The sequence below is a fragment of the Triturus cristatus genome, chromosome 1_2 (assembly GCF_964204655.1).
Source record: "Triturus cristatus chromosome 1_2, aTriCri1.1, whole genome shotgun sequence".
NCBI classification, from domain to species: domain Eukaryota; kingdom Metazoa; phylum Chordata; class Amphibia; order Caudata; family Salamandridae; genus Triturus; species Triturus cristatus.
Window position 1 is genome coordinate 135,028,405 of NC_140580.1, and position 22,665 is coordinate 135,051,069.

General features: G+C 43.5%; 1 protein-coding gene across 2 annotated transcripts in view; it reads right to left on the bottom strand.

The window, feature by feature from the left end:
• The window catches only part of ATRNL1 (attractin like 1), a 2,333,760-nt gene that overhangs the window by 1,182,791 nt on the left and 1,128,304 nt on the right, over nt 1–22,665 (bottom strand). The gene's annotated exons all lie outside the window — the stretch shown is intronic.

Below are 22,665 nucleotides of genomic sequence, written 5' to 3' on the forward strand. Positions count from 1 at the left end.
TTCATGGACGGGCTTGCTCTACTAACTCATGCTGCTTGAGCTCAGTCTGCACTCTGTAACTAAGTAGGACCAGGAAAGTGGTGGTCTATTTTTTTAACTATGTTATATAGTTACATATGACATATACTGATCTTCTAAATGTTCTCAGCTATTTCAAAGGTTGAAAGTGCTGTCCTTTCTTGCGCAGTTCTCTCATGTCCCATCCTCATATCCACTGCTCCACAGCAGTACTTTACTGCATCAGGAGTGGCCCTACAAGCAACCAGTGTGATAGAATATCATGCCGTCATCTTCCACCTGTCCTTCACCCGCATACTTTTCTGGCCTTGTTCTCTGTGCCATCTTCCATGCCCGTCCCTTACACTGAAGTTGCCCCAGGGCAGAACAAGCACAACACAAGCAATGAAAATAACACATCTAGCATCACCTCAATGCCCACTCAATGTCCTCTTCTCCAAGCCCGGCTCTAGGATTAGGGATCTGGAGGGGCCATACATGTAAAAAGGGGTCTACACTGGCAGGTGAAATTAGTCCCAAGGAGATCAGTGTAACTGTTCTACCTCTGTTTGTTTTGGCCTCTTTTCAGAGTTTATCTTTACAAATCCTAGAACTTTCTTCACTTTCATCCTCCAACTCCAGCTCTTACCATACCTTCTGCTTCTGACCTTCTTTCCTTCCTGCTGGTTAAGTCTCCAGTTCAACACACAGTCCATGTGATAGGGAGTGACTACACTGTGTGGCCCTTTTCTCACCATTTCTGCCACATCAGAATCTAGCCTCCATTCAGATCCTGCACCTACAGTTTCACCCGGCGTCCCTGAAGCTATGGGTCATGTTACCCTATGTCCTGTAGCTGCCACAGTGGTTCTTGGTTTCCCAGCAGCCTCTGGACTTTTTAGCAGCACCCAGGGGCTCAAGTTTCCTTTGCATGCCTGCATGTGAGAGTGCTTGTTTGACAATTCCCATTCTACGAAGCAGCAGAGTGATTAACAATGGGTGAAAGCCCAGGAGTATGAGTCACAGGTGGTAACTGACAAACATATAACCGGTGAGTTACTAGTGCATAGGGGTGTAGTGTTCTTTAACGAGATGAGAGTTCTGAATTGCAGGAAGGTTGGAGATGCCGATCTGATGGGGACAGAAAATAGGCCGAGGCACCAAAATAAAAGTGGCCCCCGATTGCAAATTAGAAAGCTAAAATAAGTGTCCAATATTTAATTTTTTTTTTACTACATTTTTATAAACAATAAAAGAAAACAAACAGGCTTGCAAAGGCACTCGCTATCCTTACAATTTGTATCCATCTCAAATGTGCATAGCACAACGCAACATACAGTTCCATTTTTATATAAATCAAAGTACAACACTTTACACACTGGTAGTTAGTACATCAAGAAAATGCGTTTGTAAATACGTCATTAATGGCATCCAATAGTCTCTAGGTTTGGATCTTGTTGGAAGTTCTTCCTCATAAGTTTGTAGTGTGTCTCTACAATATATCATGTCATGCAATCATTTTATACATGTGGGGTATTTCTTGCCATTCCAATACAAGGATATCTTTAGATTCTTAGATCTAAACAAAAACTTGACTATGGAGCTATTGGAGAGGCTAAGGGCCGGTACTATGCTGCCCGCATTGAACGCGCTAATAACAACTCTAAAGAGATCTTTGCCATCGTGCAGAGCTTCCTAGCCCCTAGCGCTCAGGTGGCAGTAGCCCTTCCCTCGGAAGCCTGGTGTAACACCTTGGCACCTTTTTTTAGGGACAAGATAATCAGCATCCAGGAGACTTTTCGGTCCACGTGAGTTCTGGTTGCCCTGTGCGGGCGTTTCCACTTAGGGCTCCGCTGATCTCCAGCTTCTCTGAGTTTAGTCCCATTGAACTGACAGATTCCCTTAGAATTCTTAAAGCCCTCAAGTCTGGCTCGCCTAACGATCCATGCGTGGCTAGACTTCTCTCCGATGTGGCTTACACCATCAACTTAGAGGTGAATCTCCTGGTCAATCAATCTTTACGGGAAGCGCATGTGCCTATGGCTTGGAAACACGCTCTAATTCTGCCGCTCCTTAAAAAGCCATCCCTTGATCCTTTGCTCCCAGAAAACTATCGTCCTATCTCGCTTTTGCCTAGTCTGGCCAAAGTATGCGAGAAGACGGTCACGTCCCAACTGACTAACTTTGTGGAGGGAGCTGGTGTGCTTCACCCGGCGCAATCTGGTTTCCGGACCTCTTACAGTACCGAATCCGCTCTGTTGGAGGTCTCGGAGTCGATCCGGGAGTGTCTGGATGCAGGCGGGAGAGCTGCACTGATATTGCTAGATCTCTCGGCTGCGTTCGACACGGTGCCCCATGCCATGCTCCTTGACTGCCTCTTGGATATCGGAGTATCTGGGAGGGCGCCGCTTTGGATCAGTTCCTTTTTGGAGGGAAGGGTGCAGCAGATTTGGCTCCCTCCGTGTGCCTCGGTTCCCTTGAGGGTTACCATGGGGGTTCCACAGGGGTCGTCACTTAGCCCTCTATTATTCAATATCTATGTGACTCCGCTGATTTTCCTGGCGGAGTCTTTGGGGGCTAAAGTGATGGCCTATGCTGATGACACCCAGCTGCTGTTCACCTGGAAGAAGGAAGATGACTCGGTAGCTTATCCGCATCAGTGTCTGTCTGCTGTCTTTCAATGGTTGTCTAATGCACAGCTGAAATGCAACGAGGCAAAGTCGGAGGTCCTGTTGTTTGGCTCGTTCCCTCCGGAATTTAGAACAAGACTCTGGCCCTCGGGCTTTCCCTGTCCCCCCGTGATTAATGGGGCCGTAAAAAATCTCGGCGTATGGTTCGACGAGAACTTGAACTTTGCTTCGCATGTAAAAAAACTGGCAGGCACATGCTTTGGGCTGATGAGGAGTCTGAAGAAATTTCTCCCCTTGGTGCCATTTAAGGCCAGAGAGACGGTGGTGCGTGCACTGGTTCTCTCCCGCCTGGATTACGTGAATGCCCTCCTGGCGGGCTGCCCGGGCTACCTTGTAAAAAAAATTGCAAGTGGTCCAAAACTCGGCTGCCAGACTCCTATGAGGGTTGTCCCCCAGGCATAGTGCTCAGGCACTGCTTCGGTCACTTCATTGGCTGCCCGATGAAACACGACTGAAATTTGAAATGCTGTCCATTGTGCAACAGGCCATTTATGGCTTAGGTCCCTCTTATCTGCGGGACAGATTTACTTTCTACATGCCTAGGAGACAGCTGAGGTCGTCCTCCCTGCTGCTGATGCAGGTGCCCAAATTTAAGCGTCAACGGATGGCGGGCAACTCTTTTGCCCGTAGGGCCTGCCTTGCGTGGAATTTGCTTCCCCTGACGTTGAGGGCCATCTCTGATCCTCGTCTGTTCAGGAAGTCCTTGAAGACTCTGCTGTTTTAATTGTCATTTGTGGTTTTGGGCTGCCTTCTGTTGTTAGCGCCGGGACACTTCCGAGTAGCTGTGCGCTGAATAAATTAAAATAACATAACATAACATATACGTCTTTTCGCCAATAAAAGAGCTATTACACAGAATTTACGCTTGGTCGATCTTAAATGTGTTACAAGACCCAGTAAGCATACACGGATTGTACAATCTACCTTGGTTTCCAAAACAGCACTTAGGATTCCGGTTAGGTTTTTCCAGTACTCTCTGATCTGTGGGCAGTGCCACGCAAAATGTATGAAATCTGCATCTTCGGCCCTACATCTTCTACAGCATGCATCAGGGCGGAGCCCACATTTCTTTAACTTAACTGGTGTATGGTATGTTTGATGGAGATATTTATAATGTATAATTCGCAAGTTACCGTTTGGGGTAGGCATGTCTGTTAGTGCACAGCAAGTGGCCCATTCCTCGTCGACAAGGGGCGCTTCTAGAACATCTAACCATCTCTCTTGCGCCTTCTGTGTAGCGTCCGCTATATCAGTCTGCAATTGCACATATAATTTGGTCACTAAATGTATATTATGCAGAGTAGTTATGATAATTTGTAGAGTGTGGAGTATTTCCAGTTCTACAGGGAAAGTCTAATAAAAATCTTTAATTGCTCCTCTCAATCTGTGATAAGCGAATTTAAATAGGAGAGTTTGATTGCTAATGTAATTAAGATCATCTGGTTCTACAAAGACTCTGTCGTTATATAAGTCTCCCATCACGTCTATCCCAACCTGTTGCAGCAATGTCATACTCACTTTTTCCTGAGTTACTGACAGGGCCGAATGTTGTGGCAGAGGCAGTGCTGGTGCGTAGAGTGACAGTTTATGCCCTAATTTCCCCATTCTCTGCCAGGCCAAATTCGTAGTGCGAATGGGGTTTATTTCATGCCTCCGTACATGTGTGCGGGGGTGTGGCAAGATAGGTTGAAGCGAGATTGGGTGAGCGTCCCCATCTTCTACTGCCATATGAGGCAGGTATCGCAGTGGGTGATATCAGTAGTGCGCGTATTGCGCACATAAATAATAAAGCAGGAAATCAGGTACCTTAAACCCTCCTTTAGAGTAAGGCAGTGTTAACGCGTGCAATTCAACACGTGCTTGCTTACCGGCCCAAATAAAGCGTTTTACGCACGCTTTCAAGTTTTGAAACACAGATTTTGGTGGGGTAATGGGGATGTCATTGAAGAGATATAGGAACTTGGGAAGTATGACCATTTTTATTATACCTATTTTATCTGCCAGAGATAATGGCATATGTATCCATCTGTCTATTTTTTTTTCTAGTTTACTAATGGCAGTGCCATAATTTGCTCATATAACCAATGCAGGGTCTTTGTGATACCAAATTCCGAGGTATTTGACGGGGTCCAGTTGCCACTCCAATGGGAATTCTACTCTGTGTGGTGTGGTAATATCTGTTAAGGGAATAATGGTGGATTTACTCCAGTTTATTTAGAGGCCTGACTGTCTACCAAATTATATGTATTCCCGTAAGAGGGGTGATAAATTTACGGGGGGTTCACCAACATAGAGGACCATGTCATCTGCGTATAAAGAGATATTTATAGGGCGCTGTAGGAATTGCAAGGCCGTGGTCTTTTGATGTTATCTAATCTTGCAAGCTAGTGGTTCTAGTGCGATAGCAAACAGTAAAGGAGAGAGAGGACACTCCTGTCTAGTGCCCCATTTAATGTGTATCGTGTTAGATATATACTGATTTGCCTTGATTTGTGCCACGGGTTTCGTATATAATATTTTGATCCATTGCAGTAGTATCGGGGGCATACCCATTTTTTGTAATACTGTAAAAAGATATGGCCATTCGACCGAATCAAATGCTTTGGCGGCGTATAGTAAGACCGACGCAGCTTTGAGATCTGGGTTGAGTTGGTGAGATAATGCAAAGAGGGTTTGTATACTATATGCTGTGGAGCAATGGGGTATAAACCCCGATTGGTCCGGCAATACAATATTAGCCATGAGTGGCTGGAGACTTTTGGCAATAAGCTATGCCAATATTTTAGTGTCCGTATTTATTAGGGACAGTGGGCGGTAATATTCACAAATTTCAGGGACTTTATCTGGTTTTAAGAGGGCTATAATCATGGCTTCCCGAAGCGTGGGTGGGAGGATCTATTTTTCATAAGCATCCCCATACATGTTCACAAGATGTGGTGCTAGTAATTCTATGTATTCTTTATAAAATTCACACGTAAACCCATCGGGCCAGGTGCTTTCCCATTGGGTAGGGTTTTAATCACATCTGTGATTTCTTCAATAGTGATGGGCTGTGCTAGATATTCCCGCTGAGCTTCTGACCAGGCTATTGCAATATCTTCTAGATATGAAAGTATTTCAGGTGATTCAGCTGTGTTTCACGTAGCATACATCTCCCCATAAGTTGTCGCGAAGGCCGACAAAATGCCCTGCTTGTCATATTGTGGGGTGCCTTGCGTATCCTGAATTGCGATTACTGTGTGTGGGGTATGCCCATTTTTTGTGCTAGTATCCGATCAGATATGCCGCCTTCACCATACGTTCTCGCTATGTGCCTCTTCGAAATGTATTTAAGTTCACTATCTGCTAATTTATAATATTCTGACAGTGTTTCGCGAAATTTGCCCAGTATAGCCGTATTATGTGTATGTTCATATTCCTGCTCTAGAATTTTGAGTTTGTCCTCACATTTGGTAAGTTGGGTACGTATATCTTTTAAAATGCCCGCATTTGTGCCAATACACACTCCTCGTATAGTGGCTTTAAAGGCTTCCCACAGTAAGCCAGCATCGTCTACAGAGTTCTGGTTTAATTGGAAATATTGCTTGATGCCACATCTTATAGCATCATTATAGGGTGTGTCTAATAAGGCTTTGGCATTGAAACGCCAGATGTATGGCGGCGGTACATAATTAGGAATATCTATAGAGAGCAGGACCGGATTATGGTCCGATAGGGTTTTTGGTAAGTGCTGTATTTTGGGTCCATGTGCTAGCCACCGTAGTTGTAATCCAATAATCTATACAGGACCAGCTATTATGTATGGAGGAGCTGTGAGTAGCTGCCATAGTGTGCGGGTTTCGCAGTCTCCACACATCCGCCAAGGTGAATTCAATCATGCTATCTCGTACTATTTGGACTGCCCGGGTATGGGGATCCTTAGTTATGCCTGATAGGTCAAGGTTATCATTGAGGGCTAGATTGAAGTCGTCCCCCTATAGTGTTTTCATCTCAGGTAATTCTCTCAGTTTTGACCGGATGTCGTTAAAAAATTCAGGGTCGTCTATGTTCGGTCCATTTATATTGACTAGCCTAATATGTTGGCCCCGAGGCACCCCAGTGAATATGACCTAGCGACCGCATTCATCTGGGAGTGTTTGATTTACAATAAAGTGCACACCCTTCTTTATTAGTATTATAACTCCTCTAGAGTATGTTGAGTATGATGATGCAATGGTATGTTCTGCCCACTTATTGCCTAACCCACATTTGGTCGCTTTAGCCAGATGTGTTTCTTGCACTAGGGCTATGTCGATATGGTGTCTATTAAGGAATGAAAACACCGGACGTATTTTTGGGGGTTATTTAATCCTCAAACGTTCCAGGTTAGCAAATTGAGTTGTGATGGCATTACTGTACTGCCTATTCTAGGTCATGAAATATGATATTCAACAAATTGCATATCTGCCATTTTTGCATGTACAGTTTGTGAGAGAATATAATCTGTTACACTCAAACAATTGTTAATACTACCCTTGTCTGCATTGTGCCATAGCTGCATGTGCCTGAAATAAACTATAAAAAACATTCCTCAAATCCCCCCTCCCACTTTAGCGTCCCAATCATGCCAAAGAAATATCCCATAACACAACAAGAACATTATACCAACTGTTGCGGGACGCTAACTGCGTGCTATCGCATCCGAGGTGCGGATGTGGTCGGGTATCTTATACCTAAATATGACCTCGGTTACAAAAAATTGTAATTGCAAAATCCAACACCATTATAAACTTATCTAAAGTACGATTGGTAGTTATATAGATGTGACATTATGGAATAGCCTATATATGCAGTTTTTTCAATAACCTGTTGTTGGCAACTTACATGATCTAATATCAATACCTACGTTTTTATATCTGACGCGTAAATTAATATAAATGAGCAACTGTGTCATACAATATCAACATATCATATCGGAAACGTATACGTGGCTGTACACATCAGCACCTTATTCCATGCACATTGGTCACAGTATACATCAACCTCTTTACCATATTGTCCCACTGCATCAGTCGGACTCCGGATCAGCAGAGGAACGGTCTGGTATCTTACTTTTCGTGGCAATCTGCTTGATAAAATCATGTGCTGCTCTAGGTGTGGTCAGTATTTTAGCACGTCCATCATGTGACACACGTAGTCTCGCTGGATAGAGCATAGCGTACTCGATGCCCATATCCCTCAATTTCTTTTTCATAGGTGCAAAGTCTTTACGAACTCTCTGTACTGCCATCGTGAAGTCCAGGAAGAAAGATATGTTATTTCTCTGGTAGTTAATTTGTTGTTTTTCTCTCGCCAGTCTTAATATCGTATCTCTATCTCTATAAATAAGTATTCAGGCAATGATGGGTCGCGGTGGGGCTCCTGGGACCGGTTTCTGTGCAAGTGACCTATGTGCACGTTCAACTATAAACACGGTGCTCTCTGGAATACCTGTAATACGAACGTTATTACGCCGTGAGCACTCTTCCAAATCTTCATTTTTATTTTTAATGACTTCCAACACTTATCCATCTCCAGGCATTTACGTGTTGTGATGTTGGATTCATCTTCCACTGTGGATATTCGTAGTTCTGCATCATCCAGATATTCTCCCTGTTTATCAAGCTTAGCCGCCATGTGGCGATTTTGCTGTCTATAGCCTTCAGGCTCTGCTGTATGGCTTGTAAGGTGTCTTTCATTGTAGACTTTTTGGCACGAGCTGCGTCCAGCTCGGTATCAGAATGAGCCAACGTGTTTCTGGGTGTATGGCGTGTGTGAAAGGACAGTTTAGGCTGTTGTTTGTCTGGTTTGCCCATGGTGGGGATACTATGCAGCAGTATATACCGCAGAGAGTGTTGAGGAGTCGTTTGTAAAGTATGTTTCTGTTTGGTCTGCACGTAGTGCAGTGAGATTGCAGTTTTGGCTGTTGAAATCTATGACGTTCTAAGTATTGTTCTTATATACCCACTTAGAGTCACAGAGCAGAGAGCGCATTGAGCATCGCTTACATAGAATGGCCGTTAGTGTGAAAGCCCTTTGCAATTGCACAGTAAGGTCGGCGACAATTTGCAATACTGAGTGCGTAGAGTTCTCAGTGAGCTACAGGATATGCTGTATGCTTCCGTGCTCTTTGCGCCGTTTTTTATATACCAGCTGGCGCCGACTAAGATATGTGATATGATGGTGCCACAAAGTGAGCATCAGTTCAAAGTACAGAGCGCCAGTGTCTCAGCGCTTACATACGTACAAGTGTTATTAGACATAAACAACAGATAGTAGTGTTCCCCTACAGGGAAATGCCCGCAGATCCACTATATACAAGAAATAAGTAAGCATTCAATGTGGCGTGAAAATATGTTGCTTCAGTATAAATATTCGTCTATGGTTATAAGAGCGGGTGCTCTGTCGGCCCCAAAAAACACCTACTATCTAAAGGTATGGTCAGCGCAAAACAATGTACCACCAATTTACACACAGAAAATAGAGGCCTTTACAGCACACCGTTTGTCTTATTCAAGTCCTAATTGCGTATGTTCGACCCTCGGGTATAGATAAACCCAATTTCAAAGCAAGAAAAGCACAAAAGGTATTGGTGAGAAACAGGAATCCAGAGAGGTCAATCCATGTTTGATGGCAGTCTTTATTCTCAGAATATAAATCTTAAAATTCCCAGCACACGATTAGCCGACCAGTGTTTCGTCTTTACACAGACTTTTTCAAGGCATAAAAATGGAAAACAGCAATCCAAAATCAGAATCGCGCCTTTTCTATACGTGCGTTGCAGTATGTAAACGCATGTCTGTCCAAAATATTGCGGTACATACACCTCAATTCATAAGATCAATAATAACCGGGCAGCAGAGCATCCATAGGTATCTAATTGGCGTGGAAACCACAATAATGTCCAAGTAGTACTTAATACATCTCCTTATGATCAAACAACCAGTCCTATTGTGTACTAATGTAGCTGTATTGGTATCCACTTGGCGGTAGTAGTGCTCTCGTGTAAATAAACCTCAAAGTAACACTCTTGTTGAAGCTCCTGTGACACAACCCTGATACGTTGTGAGCCAGAGCTTCTAATCAGCGCTGTCTCCAACAGATCCGTGACGCCCCACAATCCACAAGCCATGTACAAGTGTTAGTCTGTGAGCTTAATAGGGGGATGATTTTACGTTGTATTGCCAGCCACCAAACACGGAACGCTCCAGCGGTTTGAAAGCAGTAGCGTGCTGCCGTGGGTCGGAAGAGGAGCGATAGGGCACAATGAGTATCCTGGTGAGGTGGCCTGTTATGTTTTCAGGGAAGCGACCTGGTGAGGGCCCCAAGCTGCACCCTAGAATTGATGGCGCAGTCCACAAAGACACAGGTACGCAATGGGCTGCGCTGCACTTTGTTTTATGATGTGTTGAGAGAACACGCGTTACTTGTCCATGGGTACCGCGTTTTACAAGTCAGGCGCTCGCACTTACTCTAGCGGTGTTGTTCTCCATGTGCAGCGCGTCATGGCCGTGGGTCCTCCCATCATGCTAGTCAGCTCCGTGACTCCGGCACCTCCGGTACCCCACACCACACCAATAATATCGCTTAGGAAGCAATAAGAGGAGTCGGCAGCAATTTCCACAGAGTCCCGGGCAGCAGGGAGGCAATGATTGGCAGGGTAGATCAGTCACCGGGCGCGCAGTTGAAGGCAAACTTTCAAAACGGCTACTTTCACTTTAGGTCGTTATTCATTTCAATGCGCCATTTTGTGCTGCCTCAGTGCTTCAGCAGTCCACCGCTTCAGCACGATTTTCTCAGGAAGTTACCAGGTGTATCGTCTCACCGATGGTGTCAGTGAGTAGTGCCGATATTCCGCTGCAATTTTTTGTAGGTTCCGCACCTCAGCAATCGGCCGGTCCGTTATTATTCAAGAATAGTTTCCCCGACCAGCGGAGTGGTACTAAAGTGCAGCCATTCCGTTGCGTGCCCTCTAGCTCACCCCCCCCCCCCCCAGATATTTACAATTTGGGCCAGTTTTGACACTTTAAAAGCATGGTGTAGAAGTGTTTTGTAAGGTATGGAAGACTGCAAGGATTTTAGCTTGCTGCAGGCAAAGTATGTTTTAATATCACAGAAACCAAAAGTTAAAAAAAAAGAGTCCAATAGACATTAAAATAGACCCACAAACAGCCCAAAAAATGCCCCATGCACTGACCTGCCAGACCAGCCATCGGGCACCGCTTCATTGCTCTAGAGGCCAATCTGACCCTGCGCCAAACTAGCCTAAAATAAACGAACTAAGCTTCATCCTAAACAGACTATGCCTCTTTGCTCATGTAAACAAAATCACAAAATCAGGGAATTACTACCTCCACTCACTCAGAAAAATAAAATAACTACCTTACACAACAATATACAACAACTCACACATCAATAATCTCTCTACTGCACAAGAGTACTACAACCACCTACTGCACCACTAAAAGCAGTATTTCATTCCACTCTAGAATGGTATCATCGAAGAAAACATTCAACTACTTAACAACCATTCTAAAATACTGCTTGGGTGTCATTACAAGTGAGGTTGAGATTTAAAGTATGCTACCTGGCATGTAAATCCATTCACCTGTACCCCCCCGTACCTATCAAATGTGTTGGCTCAGCCCAGAGGATTGCGAGGTTCAAGGAGCAAGACTCCCTTCTTCTTGAGACACCAAAACTCAACTCAAGATCTCTCTTGAAAAACTGGTTTTCTGGCATGGTCCCCAGGATGCAGAACTCTCCTCCAAATAATCTGAGGACTGACAGACCACCTTTCTTTCCTAAAAGCTCTAAAATCTCCCTTGTTTTTTCTACACCTCAGTTAAACTCCTGAGACTCTTGTATGGTCCAGAAGAAAAATGAACTTTTCAGAAATAGAAAACGGTACCTCAAATAATAGTATTTCCCACACGCCATAATTTTGCTAGCATAGTTTAACTTGATGTGTTGCTCAGTGTGATAACTTTTGTTCCATTTACTAATACCACTCAGTGAAGTCAGCGCTGTATAACATTTTTAAAATAAAATATTGCATTTTTTAAAATGTATTGTTGTGGAATCATAGAGCAACAATGCTGACAGTGCATTTCCATCTGCAAAAGTCAAAAGGTTTCCTATGGTTTAGAAACATTTAGGAAGTACTCAATGTCCCTGTCTTAACACAATTATTAGCAGATAGATGTATATGGCCATCAGAAGGGAGTCTGGGCAGGTCACCAGATATTATATTTGGCAGAGATTAGGAAACCCAGAACCATAAGAAAAATTAAGAGTAGGTGTGCTGTGCTTTGAGCCTCGTCTGAAACTTCAGGTACTCTTTTTCCCATCTTAAGGTCTGAGGAATGGAATTCCAAAGGCAGCAGCCCTGTACATGTAGAGGGGTCCAGTTCTTGGGCCACTTCTGGACTTCTGCGGAATCTTGTCCCTGTGCTGCTGTATTTTTATCAGTAGAACTGCATTCACTTCAGCTCAAACAAATGTTTCTTTCTGAGTGAAACTGAAATCTGATCTCCTGCTGTGATGATTGTACGTCTCCTAGGGAGGGGTCACTTTGGAACCTGTTGACGCAGGACTGTGCAATGTGGCAACACTGCTGGGGAATTTGAAGACAGAACATATTGTAATGGAATACAGACATATGACATGGAAATGGGTGGCTGTAGCAGATGTGCCTTACATACGAAAGGGATGTATTAAATGTATATGTATGCAGGGTGTGGAGAGGGATAAGTGTCGGGTATTGGTGCATTGAGACAGATGGGATGTGTACTTCTTCCTTTAAATTTTGTGTTTCAGTTTTTCACTTATGAATCAAAAGTAATAAAGTTTATTATAAAACAACACTACTGAGAGCGAGGAAGGCACGTGCTAGCTGATATGATTCTCAACATGGTGCACAAATTGGAAGAGAAAACAGCACAGGTCTAATTCATGTTTCTGAAGTCTTCTTCGAGTTAAAGCTCAAGTCAAACAGGACTGGGACTTGCAGACTGACTGACTCTCAAATACTTCAAGGGACCTTCTATGGCCCAGACACCCAGTGCTAGATACATTCATTGGCTGAAGAATTGTGCGCTCCTTGCTTACTACCCACACTTATACAGCTGGTGAATTATTGGAAGGCTCTATGGATATATTCGTCCCCCGAGTATGGTTTTATCTAAATCTCCGGCCGTGGCAGAGAATACGTCAGCCTGCTTTGTTCCTGGACTCCTCTTGGGGATCAGAGCTGTTTCTGGGAGGGATCAAGTCGCCCTTGCCACTCTCCCCTGCTAAAGCCAGTTATGCCTCCTTCTATATGTTCTCCCACTCTCACTTGCAAGCTCAGATTTAAGTGCAGCCACATCCTTACCTACAACATACACAATTAATCACTTGTTGCTATCAATTAGTACGCTATAAAATCCCTTTCACTGCTACAATTTTTATGCTGTTCTAAATCACTTCTTCTGTCACATCTTAACCACTGTGATATGCCACACGTCTAAATACTCTGTTTCCTTTCCACCTAGCCTATGAGCATTTTATTTGACCTCTTATGCTCTTTTCGTATGTCCAGCTACGTAGCTCAAATTTGCTGGCTTCCTTGTTTCTAATGTTGTTTAGGTCCATCATATATCATCCAGATTTAAATGTGAAGACAGCTCCTCTCAAGGCTGCCCTCAATTCTGCTGCTAGGCTCTTAACAGGCGCTAAGATATACAACCATATCTCGCCAGATCCAGGGTTGGATTCGGATTAAAAATCAGCCCGGGTACGCTAAAAAAAGTGGCCCACATTTGCATATTGCCTTTCTGCAAAACACTGCTATGGCAACATTTTATAAAAAAAGGAGGGGGGTTTAAAAAAAAATGCACGGATTAGTTTACACTGGTGAAACATTCCTGAAAACAAGTGAGGCCACTTTTGCTCAGGCCCCCCTGCCCTGCTCAATATGCGCATATTAATGGACCGGCCCGGCGACAGAAAGGGCGTGTCACCTCCAGCATTGATAAAAGGGAGGTATGGGGCGCCCATCTACCTCCAGAAAGGCCACTCAGGCACCCACTGGGCCGCTGGTGGCATCGAATAACGCAGTGACCGCCCAAATCGGCCCCACAGGCTGCTCAAAAAAGCAGCCCACAGCTGGAACTGGACACCGGCCCCTCAGCATTGCCCGAGTGCCCGTGTTACCAATCCGACGCTGGCCAGATCTTATATCCCTGAACTGCCTCCCATACGAAGCTCGGATACAATTAAAAATTGCATGCATGGCACATAAAGCCATTCACTTCAATACCCCGAGGTACCTCGCTCAAAAACTAGAGCTCTCAGGTGGATCGAGAGCTTCGACAAGTGCCAGCACTCTACTGCTCAAACCATAAAAATTCAAGAAAAGAAAAACCTACAATCAAGCCATTTCCATTATCACCTCGAGGATTTGAATCTTCCTGCCCCCTGAAGTCAGACTGAATCCTTCTACTGTCCTTATCAAAAAGGAAGTCAAAGTGTTATTGATGAAGACATTTCTGCCTTAGTAAGGGAGCTTCCAAGGAGACTGAGGACACCCTTGCAGGTTTGAGTCCTAGCTGCCAAGGCTCCCGAGCTGCCCAGATTTACAAGACTGTTAACTTTGTTCTTTGTTTGTTCTGTTTTCTACCTCTTGTATCCTTCCTGATGTATTAACTGTAAAGCGCTCCGATACCCTCGGTGGTCATGTTCAGGCTATAGAAATAATTCTAAATAAATAAATAAAACTATTGTATCATTGACCCTAAGCCTCAGAATAATCTACCTGCTTCCAACACTTACATCTCCTTCAATAACAAGGTCTGGGGCTTCCTAAAATTGACTTGCATGCGCTGTTTCTTGCCATTGCTAATGTTGCATGTACTGCTTCTAGAAGAATTTGTAATGCTCTTGGGCTTAAAGGGAAACATGCATTAAATTGATCACTAAATGAAAGCGTAGTCAGAGCTCTACATCAAATTTTGGTTGGGGCTGAATTGGCTGAAAGAAAAGTAAGGTGTCAAGTTGCTTAGCACAGTGCTGTAACATCTGCTGCACAAATGTGAGCCAATGAATCTCCTTACTGAATATCAGAGATGCTGCAAGCCATAGTTATCCAATGGGATAGAACATGAATCTCGGAGAACATATGAAAAGGAGCAATGTGCCGTTCCAGCCTACGACAGCCGTTCCAGCCTACGACACCTGAACGAGACTCACAGACCGGGGTATTAGATGAACTCCTGAAGCAGAGAAGTCTGTGTTCATAGCTCGAATTGTTGATCTTAAACCCCCTACTCTCCAGTAATGTTCATGAATGGACGAAGAGATCAAGATCAACATTTTTAATAAAGTTCTGGAAATGCGGAATATGAGGCAGGTCAAAAATATTGCCGGGTTACGAATCCACATCACACTGCTTTTCCTCCCTTCCCTCCTTTTCCTGCTCCGACATATTGAGCTACGCTCCCACACAACATAAGTTAACTAGTTTTCTTGCATTAAAAATGTATTCCACACCCACTATACAGAAGCAGTGATACTTCTGACCAGAGCGAAGCGATTTAAAAACCATCATGCAAATTGCTAGTAGTATAGCACGCGTTAGATGGGTGGATCATTACAGCCTGTTGGCCTATTAGGACTAGCGCTTATTTGTAAATGTACAAATGTAATAGCGTACGCTGCAATTGTGTCTGGGAAGGAATCTCTCTGCCGCTTACTCTCCACCACCCGTCCTCCGCTTGATGGCTTGATGTGCTCCTGCTCCCCTCATGATTTCTCAATGGAAATGTGCAAACATCCAAATTAGTCATGAAAACAGTTTCTTTTTAAGAAATTGGTCTGGTCAGGGAGAGGCGAGGCATACTACATACTGACAATGGTCTGCAGGAACAGAAATTGGTTCAGGGAATTTTACATTGTGTTTGCACAAATCACATCTCGACGTGGGGGGCAGGGGGAGAGATGGGATCTAGTAACTGAACTAGCAACTTCGAAAAGTGGAAACCTGAGCTGTAATCCAGGTTTCCGAACCTGACCAAATTGTTGCGCTGTAATGTGAATTTATGATACCTCCACTTAAAATTTAACATGTTGAAAATTATTGGATTTACATGTCTGTTCCCTATGCAGATTACGGAGTATTTTTCGAAAGGCGTAAGGATTCTGGTGGCTTCCCGTTTGATTCTTCGGTTGAGCAGTCAATGATGTAGTTGCGTGCAGTGGAAACGTTCCACTTCAGGAAGAGAGTATTCGTCCTTCAGTTCTTCAAATGTTTTAATGGTGTCATGATCAATCATGTCTCTAAGTGCTGTGCACCCACCCTCCAACCATTCGTGATAGAAAGTCCTGTTCTGCCCTGGTGTAAAGTCTTGTATTTCCCAATGAGGGCGTGAACGGAGATGGGGAAGATGTGAGCCCATATCGGAGTGCAGTTCTGTCCCAGATGTCTAGTGTGGCCCTCATGATCGGGAATTTGTAGAGTGTTTGGTTCGTTGCACCCCAGGCTTCCAAGAAACCACCAAAAATGGTCCCCCTACCTTTGTGTGGTCGATAAAACACTATCCTTATTTTGTCTCGTTCCGCGTCCAGTGAATTAAAAATCGAAGGTTGGCCACTGCATAGTAATGACCTAAATCAGGAATTCCATCCAAACCTTAAGAATGTAATTTAATGGTTTTAACTTGGAGTGTTTTACAAGAATTTTCAAGTATGACAAGTCTGAGTACCTTGCTTAATTCATATAGGAAAAAGTAAACAAATTCTGACACAAATACACTAAATGTACTATCCATTGTATTTCTCTATACTGAACCCTGGAGCAGTGAAAATATTGTTATTTACAGAACTAAAATTCTTACATTGGATTGATGCTGAACTTATTTATTTTAGGGGTTGCTTTGCTCATGGAACTATGGATTGAGGCAAGTCATTTAAATTGAAGATGTTTTTAAATTAGGGGATGTAGCACCATGCTGACTGCATAATCATTGCAGAATGCCATAATTGCGGTTGATAAAATCTGCAACATCAGGAATAAATAAACTTTTTATTTGAAGCCTCAGCAAACGCAAATTTCTGTACTCAATTAACCTTGAAATATAGCTCTAAAAATCCCTGTTGAGTTTTGTTTTTTAATGTCAACCCATTTTAACAATGTTATTGATTTGTGTATCTAGTAGATGAAATCATGTTGTCGTCCTTTAGATGGTTTGCTTACTGCACAGTTGAAATAAACAATCAAATATGCTGGACTGCAGACTGGGTGAAATTTGAAGATATAGATAAAACAGATTGTCACAAGCTCTTCTTTGGTTGGATTGAGGAACAGAGACTTTGATTGGTATGTGGTAGAGATTATTTAATAATTTTTTACTATCCTCTAAAGCAGAGGTCTTCAAACTTTTTTAAGCTAAGCCCCCCCTGACAATATTTTTTAGGAGTGGAGGCCTCCCAATCTCTTAAATTTCTGGAAGTTGGAATTTAACATCTTTGGCAACCATTTTTACCCCGAGGTATTATCTGACAACTAATTTTCACAATATCGAAACAACTTTATCAGTGTTTTGTAAATTTAAGATTTGTGAGTTGTAAATCTGGCCAAACATCACAGAACTCATGCATCACCATTTGATGGGAAACTTTCTTTGGAGTGAAAACTGCACAAGGTCAGTGCATGCGACCCCAACTTTCAGGACCCCATCTAGTACTGTGCAGCCCGATCGGGCAAATAATCAGAATCTTGGCAGACTTGGCAACCACATCAATCTCTGGGCAAGGTCTTTGCTCTGAAGATACAACTCAATCTATGGAAATTCCCACTGCCATATATGTTTCTTTTGTATTATCCCACTAATGCAGTATGGATGCATTGGGCCCTGGTGCAAGCAATGAAAATGGCCTTCTGGAATAAAGCTGGGATTATCAGGGTTTAATGGGCCGGATCAAGCCGCGGTCCGTGCAAGAGAAAGCGGTGGGGCCGGGGAGGGGGGGGGGGGGGGGAGGAATTGGTGTTTCGACGGATGGTGACGAGGGAATATTAAAAAAATGATTACTTTTTCCTCGTCATCGGACATCGAAATCCCCCACCGCTCTTACCTGCACAGGCCGCGGCTGCCGGATATAAATTAAGGTTGTTGCAGGCAGTTACTTGACAGCACTATCACAAATGAACAGGAGGGAGTGAAAAACTGCAACAAATGGCCTAAATTTGCCTTGTTATTATGGGAAATACTTTGACAAAAGATAATATGTAATTTTGCCTAAGACTCTGAAATTGCCTGCATCACAACAGATTTGCAGAATCCAAACTGCTGTTGGCTAAAACGCCAGGACTCTCAGAGATAAGACTCTCAACTGGGGCCTCTTGATAGCAAAGTGCAAGGACACTAGGTCATCAACATTTGCACAGCGCAATTATGCTGTATGTAAGACCCCATAGCGCTCTATTTTTTTCAGCTTGTTTTCAGTTAATGGTTCCTTTTTGTCTGATCATCAAGGTGTTGCTCTGCCTTTTAGAAACATTCTCAGGAAAGATAGCATCACCTGGACCATGAGCGACAGAGGAGACTCAGAAGCACCTGTTTGTAAGTTAATTAAATGTCTTTGAGGAAAGAGAATGCAGGCACCTCCAGTATCTGCCACCATATAGTGGTTGTTTGCGTGATTTAACATCTATAAATAGATTTTGACTGGCTGATGCTGCAAAAATCTGTTTAGCAAGCCCATCTACTGCTGCCTCTGTGACCAGCGTGACTAGTGCCATCCAGCCTGTAGTTCTACAGTGGCCTTTGTGGCACATGGCCCAAGTGAGTGTCAACTTACCATAACTGCAGGACTGGAATTATCTGTAGTAACAGAGAACAGATCTAACTTTTCAACTGACAAGGGAGAGACAAAACTCAAAACTTAGTGGAGGTTTTAGAGTTGATGGGAGATCCCTCTCTGAATTCTAAGGAGGGGGAGGAGTGTTGGGAGACTCAGTCAGTGACAGACTGGAATAGAAAATAGGCCCGGATACCAAAATAAGAAGCCCCACTTATGAACTGGCCCACTTATGAACTGGGTTCATGAACCAGGGATGAAAAAGAATGTGCAAGGCTCAGAGAAAGTAATTAAGCCAGATCTAGTGCAAGGACTGAGAAAAGTACCCCGAATGACTCCAGAAAGTAGACACCCCTTCCTCACCATCAGACAGCAGCTGTAGTTTTTGGGCTCTTATGTCAGCACTCAGAGCAGTGGATTCTACGAAAAGAGAATACCCACTCCATCAGAAAGCTTCGGTACGAAATCATTGGCAATAGTAAGCAGTACACAAGATAGTTAGTCTCAGATCATCGTGAAATGTCTGACTACATCCACTCGGCCTCTCAAGTAATGTTACTTGCACTTGTAATCACAGTTATACTTATAGCTGGTTAGCCTCACGTAAAAATTCCAGTGATCCGTGGTGTACAACGCAAGCCACTCTGAACTGGTAGAAGCATCGGCAATAGCCTCAGTTTCGGAGCGGATTCGGAGCAAAGCAGAAGGGGTGGTGAAAATATATTTATTCCCAGACCAGAGGCGCAACTAGAGCCACATTTTGGGGGGGGTGGGAGGGGGGGTATGGTACTACAGATTTCGGGGGGGGGTAATTCTTCCAGCAGTAGGCAGAGACGAGATAAAGGGGTGAAAAATCAACAAAGCCTCGTTAACAGTCTTTTAAAGACCTGTGAAGTACTAAGGTGCGGCTGTGTGTGTCCCCGGGAAGCTGTCTCAGCCCGGGCTGACACACATGACGGGTGGGGGTGGGGAGCTGAAGCCCTTTGAGCCCAATGGGCGTTGCGCGCCTGTCCCAGACAGGACATGCATCATCGGCTAACAGCCATCCAATTGTTCATTGCCATATGTGAATGTTTTAATCAGTCCTTAAATCTGGGCCGATCCCATCTCTAGTAAACCAAGACACATCTTGTCTCAAACAAATAGAACAAAGGCAGTGAACCTTCTTCTATCTGTAGCTCTACCTCTATGCTGCTATGTCTCTGATTGGAGAAACGTCCGAGTTGAGCTTCCATATAGTGATTGGCAACTCTGACTGCTGCCTCTAATCAGATAGTGTCCTGCTTGCGACGACCCCAATTCTGTAGAAAAAAAACCAGCAGTAAACATACATCAGACATCCGAATGAACACTGTAAAGGGGAACTCTTCCTGTGGAGCTTGTGCCCCCGAGGTGTTTCCACACCCCCACCCTGGGGTTGCGCCCCCCCAGTTTGAAGACCTCTGCTCTAAAGAAACAGGTTCCCTCCAAGAATCAGTTGGGACAATGTCTGCAACCATTAAAAATATTAAACTATCAAAGGTTTAACATAAATGAAGATTATCAAAAAGGTTATGTCGGAAACGTATTGTAAATGTGGCTCATGGCTGTCAATACACATTAACTCTGAATATACTCAAACACATTTAAAATAAATAATTATTTCGGATTAAAAAAGTAGATATCAAGATGCATGAAGTGTCTATAGGAAATGTATTTTGATTGTTCTGATTTACACAGTTTAGTTTCTGATAATCTAAGGACAATTATGGTGGTTTTCAAATTCACGGATCTTGTGACTTCACTGCCAAAACTAACAATAAAACATCCATCTTTTTGCTCCAACGCAGGTCTACTGAGTTCGGCCAGCACTGGACTGAACTGTCGGCAACAAGAAGGCAGAGATACAAACACAAGGATTTTAACTTGAGAACATCTGCTGAACAGGAATGAAGAACAGCTTTTGGATTCATTTATGGTATTACCTGAGCGTTTGCAGGCATCATATTGCCAATACATCTAAGCACCTGACATCTGTACCCTCAACTAGAGAATTAGGGCTTAATGCTAGTTAGAGAACACACTCATGAAAAAAACTGTTTTCAGTGAACATAGTAAGCTAGTCTGATGTGATGTAGAATGTATCTGGGGAAAGACTGTACTGCGTAAAATGGGGTCCCTTTGAGTAAGTGAAATTAATCAATGCTACGGATCATTAGAATTTGACATCTTAGAGAAGAAAACAGACTATTTGGACAGGATATATCAGTACAAATCAATAAATGGCACAGGCTAACATGGATTTAAACAATAATACTATAGTCATGAATCTGGATTATGCAGATGGGAAGCCAGCAATGGCCAATGAGACTAAAGTATTATGGTCAAATCCAATCAGAACTTGAATCATGAGGGAAGCAGCATTTAGCAGGATCCTCATTTTGGGCAGTATGTTACCTTGAAGAACATTATACAGAGTATTACAAACACAGTAGGACTGACACCAGTGACAAAGTTAGCCAACTTCGGAGTTAGAGGTAGGGGAGGACCCCTTGTTCACGGCAATAAAGAACTTGGAAATTTTTATTTTCTTAAACCTCTATAGATGGTTTCAGAGTTCCACTTCCTATATTGACACTATACAAAGCGATAAATAGAAAAAATGAATTAGAAAAGCATAAATAAATATTAGAACTATAGTTTCATGTGGGTTGGGTGAACCGTACTTAAACAAGACAAGTATTGATTTGGCCTAGGTGCATAGCACGAGCATGAGGTTACCTGCCATTGGCTGTTTGTGGAGCCAGGGCCGTGTCTCATTGGTGTGCAAGTGGCATGTGGGGCACTGAATACCCAAGGACAGGTGGATTGGGGGCAAGCCAAGTCAGTGACTGCTCCATACTTTTCTGCTGATGGCTGTGGGCATGCTGGGAGGCCTGACTCTGAATGGCTTGCAGTAGAAGGCGCTGGATGGGATGAATCAGTCCAACTAGCACTGCTGTACCTTCGATGGGCCACACACTTAATCTCCTTCTAGGACTCTGCAGTTTCCAGAATGCCTTGTACTGATCAACTACTACAGCTGTGATCCGGAGGTCCTGGCAATTACGCTAGCTGCGACAGTACAGAATCTTGGGAGTGTGCGAATTGTGGCAATATGGACACTTGAAAAGTGTGTATTATAGAAGATTGAAAGGCAAGCACAAGTGACGAGTTTCATGGGAAATTACATGAGTTATTTGAATTTCTAAATGTGGAAGAAAGTAGTCAAAAGAAAAGTCGTTCATCTAGCAAGATACAGAGATTCATGACTCAATCAGAGACAAAGGCAAGGATGCCATGGATGGTAAATTCCAGGGGAATGTGCCGCAAATTGATGAGGTATACTTCATCCCAACATAGGATGTTTAAGCAGGTCCTCCTCGGAGAGATGTATGAAATGATGTGTAATATGCATTACCTTTTAAAAATGGCACCCTACTGCCAACCTTCATCAATCTAAAAAAAAAAAATCCAACCCCCAAAACAAATGCAACATGCCAGTGAGATGAGAGCGAGCATACAGATGAATATTAAAAAGGTAATCTGATTCGATGGAGCAAGACAGCAGAGCAGAGTCCAATGTAAAACACCTACCCAATAACAATTTGCGAAACAATAATTCCGCAGTATCCTGGCGGCGAGCTGCTCGCTCAGCATATAAATGCACTTGCTGACAACATCAGGATCGCACCACACATTTTCATGAAGTAGACACATTGTACACAATTGAGTTTAAAAAGCGCTTATTGCGTTTTTTTGTTGCAGCGCTAAGGCGAGAGGGCGACCATTATTTGAAAGTAAACTCAGTGGAAACAGTAATTTAACCTAATTTTTTTATGGTTACTTCTGAGATTATTAAAGGAGAGCGGCCTCAGTTTGCTTATTCTATCAAAGAACAGCAGCAGGACCCAGAGCTATACTTCATGCTGCCGATCCTGGAAAATGTTTTAATAAAAGCCCCGTGTTCCATTCAGCGTAAAGAACCGCCTTTAATTTCTTGTTCCGAAAGAGGTACTCGGTGTGGCTCCTTCATTTCATGAAGGCAAACTTCCACTTCTTTGGTCCAAAGACTACAGTCTCCAGGTACTGGTTTTTACTGCAG